Source organism: Aptenodytes forsteri, unplaced genomic scaffold (genome assembly GCF_000699145.1).
Source record: "Aptenodytes forsteri isolate BGI_AS27 unplaced genomic scaffold, ASM69914v1 Scaffold97, whole genome shotgun sequence".
Taxonomy (NCBI): domain Eukaryota; kingdom Metazoa; phylum Chordata; class Aves; order Sphenisciformes; family Spheniscidae; genus Aptenodytes; species Aptenodytes forsteri.
Window position 1 is genome coordinate 903,290 of NW_008795036.1, and position 5,296 is coordinate 908,585.

A 5,296-nucleotide genomic window follows, 5' to 3' on the forward strand; every position below is an offset into this window, starting at 1 on the left:
CCTGCCCGCGCCGCCGCCGAGCCCGGCCCTCCCGAAAAGTTGAAAGGGAAAAGTACCGTGCGGGTCCTTCCCCGCCTCCGGGACGTCTGGAGCAGCCTCGACCCCCCCGGCATCGGTGCAGCTCACCTGCCCCTCCGCCCGCCCCGGTCTCTGCCCGATGCAGGTTTCTTTGCGCTTGTTCCCTTGCGTGGTAGAAGTACATCTCCCTCTGCGTAGCGGTACCTTCAGTTCAGCACCGTATTTACCAGCTTCACCAGGAAGCTGAGTAATAGCTGGGATTTTTTTTTTTTAGCTAGCAGGGTTTTCTTCCCCAGAACGTTTTGTCGGCAGATTTCTGGTTTGTACTGGAATCCTGGGCAGGGGATCCCAGTCAAGCAGCAAGGCCTTTTGCGAGTGGTGTTAGATGCTGGTGTTCAGTAAGTACCTAAAGCGGCTCTTGCACAGGAGGCTTGAGGACAGGACAGACAAAACCAGAGCAGGCTGATGTGGAAAGTCCAAGGTAACAAAGTGAAAAAGAATCTTCTCCCTGGTGGGATGCCAGTCCTTAGGAGGTCCAAACGTTGAACCCCCAGCAGACTTCTGCGACTGGTCGCTGTGGGGAGGAACTGTCTACTGCTCCTCAGCCCTGGACTGCCGAGCTGTCCCCTCAGATGCAGATGCAGTGGCAGGTACCACCTTCAGACAGCAGAGCCCAGCACCGCCTGCCTTCGCCCCAGGCACAGTGCTGCAGCTTCTCAGGCCCCAGCTGGCTTAGCTCTATATCCATGGGCAATCCTTCTGGGAAAGCCCAATTGTCAAGATACAGGTGGCAGGAATAATGTATAGGAAAGCAAAGAACTCCACTTTTGCTAATCATAGAATCATGGCATGGTTTGGGTTGGAAGGGACCTTTAAAGGTCATCTAGTCCAACCCCCCTGCAATGAGCAGGGACATCTTCAACTAGATCAGGCTGCTCAGAGCCCCGTCCTACTTGACCTTGAATGTTTCCAGGGATGGGGCATCCACCACCTCTCTGGGCAACCTGTGCCAGTGCTTCACCACCCTCAGTGTAAAAAAATGTCTTCCTTATATCTAGTCTGAATGATCTAATAGATGTTTCGCCCATACAAAGCTTTACTCTCAGGTTGCTTGTGGTACAGATTGAATGAAAATGCAGTGCCTGGGCATGAATTTACTGGGGAAGGAGTGTTAGAGAGTAACTGAGCCTTCCCTTCTCCCCTCTCACCCTGGTCAGCAGTGAGAAGGGTGATACCAGCTCCGTGGTAGGTCTCTGTGGTTGCAGTTGTGTGGCTTCCCAGCTTCCCCAGCAGTTCGGAGCTGTATCTCTCTGCAGTGCCCCACCGCCTGACCTCACAATCACTGTGAAGTCTTTGGCTTGACCGCTCTGTCTTGCTTTTAGCAGGGAGACCTCACTTTGACAAATGTAGCTGCATAATAATCTCCCATCCCTCTTTTGCCCATGTTCTTCAAGATGAGGGGAAGCCCGGACCCCAGCCCTCCTGTCCTGCGCATGAAGATTGAAGAGCCCAGCTTGCAGGAACACTATTGTTCCAGCAAAATAGAACCAGTGTTGTTGATTGCTCTGTTACATCTTCCCAGACAGAGCCTTGGCTACAAAAATAGATGCAATAATCCACATGGACAGTTGCAATTGTAAACGGCATTCAAAAAGCAAAAACGGAATTCATAGTTTGACACAGACATATCCCCAATCCGTCAGGATGTGACACATTGGCAGCATGTCTGTGCCAAACTGTGAATGCCATTATTTACTTTTCTTCTGAATGCTATTTATGATTGTAACCTTCACAGTAAATTAGTATATCTATTTTATATTGGACGTTTTCTGAGAGGCTTTGGTATTGTCTGCACTTATTATATTCACAGAATTTATGTAAGTTAGACCAATTCAGGCCACAATAAATCTTCGGGAACTACAGACTGTGCTTATGTTAGGAGGATTTGCCAGCATAACCCTACCAGCAAAATCCTATCTGGCAGAGGCGAGGCCTATGTTTGGAAAGAGAAATCAAAGGCCATCAACACTGAATAGCTCTCCACTAGATGGAACAATGGTACTTCTGCTGCCAGGCCATTGACAGGGAGTGATTTACCCAGAAGAGAATTGGGGAGGGGGGGTGTGGAGCCCAGAAAGTGCTGGATAATGGTGAGACAGTCATGGGACAACTATTGTTCATCACTTCTCCTGGTGAATGCAATGCCATGGAGAAGAGACGGGGAGCTAGGAGGTGTCTTGGTGTGTGAAGACACATCTGAGCTCATTGACCAGGCGTGAACCGGCTCTCATTTAGAAGCAGTGTCACCACGTGGTGTTCAGGCCACTCTACCAAATCTCTTAGCGAGTTCGTCTGACTGGGAACGGGGCCGAGCTAGCATATGTCCAGCTTGGAATTTGGACCCTTTTGCACCTGTCTGCATCGATATGTCCAAAGACAGCGGTTCAGATGTTTTATGGGAGCTTATTCCACATACAGCTGAATGACCCAGTCTGCAGAGAGAATACTTGTGCTGTGTTCTCTTCACTCTCTGGTTTTTAAATTTTGTTAGAAGTAATTACATTTGCCAGGCAAGAATTGTTTTTCATAATCTCATGCTGCTGACTGTTTATACTTATACCAGCTATGTGCAGATCTTTTTTATACAAGTTAGGCTTACTGAACAACTGCCAGATAGTTCTGCTTTCCTTCTTGAATTTTAATTGCTTACTTGCCCAGCATCTATTTTTAAAATGGAACTGTAAATGGAACAGTAAGTTCTATCACTCACCGTAGAGGCAGGGGGTCAGCGACCTCCTTACTCCTCCTCCGCTGCCTCCTGCAGGGGAATGTGGAGGAATCAGGACCTGAGCTGTCAAAGCATTTAGCCACGGGCATAAGCATGTAAGTTCAGGCATGCATCTAGACGCTTTGCAGGACTGGAAGTAGAGCTCAGTATTTTATAGGGCTGAGACCAAGGTTATCAGGACATACTGATTTTATATTAGAAGTGTGATCATCTATAGACCCATATGCACAAACGCACACATATATGCAGAGACACGGAAACGGCTGTAGTTGCAGTGCACAGAGAGTAGGAGGCTACAGACCTGTGCAGTCTCAACTGCATTGTGTGACCAGGAAAGCAGGTTCTGGATAGTGCTACTACGTGGCTTATAGATCCTTCATCCACTTAGTAAATCTGTGCCTGCACAGGATTTCAAAGCGGATACTTTGAAATATCAGTCTGCTTTCCCTTCAAACTCCCTCTACTTGGTGGAAAATGCCAGCGTGTTCATTCAAAGGTTTGAATACTGAACCTAGGCTCTCATCCACACCTTCATTTTCAAGACCACGTGCCATCAATTTCTCACATAACCCCACTTCACTTCTGGAAAATAATTATAGAGCTTAGTCTTCATCTGACTTCTTAGGGTCATCATTACTTCAAGCCCCTAGACATTTTATCTCTAGTATTACTGTTTTTCAAATGTAACTGGCTTCTCAGCTGTATCCTTTTGCTCATTTTTTAATATTTCCCATTATTTTTAGACTACTGGGAAGGGAGGTGATCTTGTGTAGGAAACTAGCAGGGAGCTGGAAGCCAATATAATTTTCTTCCTGATGCTTTAAATGACACACACTATTTGAAAAAAGAGACAGACATTCTTAATATTCTCATAAACACAAGCATTTCCTCATGAAGCAACACTGGTTGCTTCTTATTCTTTCCATACTGCTTTTATAAACTCTTAAAGTACAAAGTGATTGAAATACAGTAGGTCTCCAGATTGCCAGAGCTAGCAATTTCAAATTACCTTCTTTTCTTTGAATAGAGTTTTTCAGAACTATCATACCCTATTTAAGGGAAAAAAAGAAAAAAAAGATGTGTAAGATGTTTGGATAACATTCTTGTTAAACTGCAAGCCATTCTCACTCCGTATTTAGTCCCTGATTCAATCAATTGCCCATAATAAATGCAGAAGAAGTCAAATCACAGCTCAGAAAAGCATCATGATGACCCGTTGGTATTTTTTTTTTAATTTTTCAAGATGTGTTTAACTGATATTGGGTAGCTCTCTACACTTGCACACTTCTAAGTGTTGTTTCTATTAATCTCATCTGACTGTGTTACACGGCAACAAAAATTTCATCGTCTGAGCTACTTTTGCTTCCATTTTCCTCTTCCTACTCCTCAGAGGGCTGTAGGTTGGTAAAGGCTGTTGTGCTGATGTTTCATTGAAGGCTTCTGAACGCTGCAGAGAGGGAAAGAGGAACTTCCGTTGATGCGCTGCTGCCGCTGTCTGCATGCAGGGGCTGCTGCTTTGCTTGCTTGCTCAGCGAGAAGCCGGTCTGGGAGCCGTGGGGGACAGAAGGCTGAAACTGCTGCTCGCTGCTGCCTGGAGTAGTGGTAGATGTGAGACCTCAGATAACAGCACCCTGGAAGTGACAGTGAGCTCGGTATTGAAACTCAGTCACTTTTGTCGTCACTTCCCCACCAAAGGGAAGGTTGGCTTCATCTAGCGGTGGGACCTGGTGTCTAGCCCAGAAACTGTAGGTGGCTGCCTGGGGAACAGAACCACCTTTACAAGCCACCAGAGAAACGGCAATGAAAAAGAAAAATGAAGTGTTTTAAAATAAATTCAGAGAGCTCAAAAGAAGAATGAGTGCTTATAACAAGATTCTTCTTGCATTCTTCTGTGGCACTTTTTGCATGCTTCTATGTGCTCCGATTCTGCTTCTAGCAATTCCCCCGACCCTTCTTACCTAGAAGTCCATATGAACCTGTGAATTGCAGCAAAATGCAAGGAGAAATGTTTAGCGCACTCATATAGAGACTGGAGAAAGAAGAAAGGATGTTTAGAAATCTAAATTCTAACTGTATTTTCCCGATGGGAGTAGGCAGAAAGAAAATGATAAAATATTTATAACAGCACATTATGAGATACCAAAATATGATTTGTCATATTATTCATTTATTGTGAGAAGGCATACAGACAGCTAAACGGACTTGATTTCCTTAAGTATTAAAAGAGGGTGCTAAAGCAACAGGGGAACAGCAGAGCGGAGCCCTTACAGGTCATTATTGTCTATAAAAATCAATAAAAAACTGCATCATGTCAGTGAATTTTTAAGTCAGTTCATTCCATATGGTCCATCTTCCCTCAGACAAGTCAGTTGCTAAAAACAAGCAATAAATCATCCGCATTCTTTTATTTTAATACTGTAAAGAATATTTGTTTTTATAACCAAATTGATTTAAGACTTAGCGCGGCCACAAAACATTCTAAGCAGATGT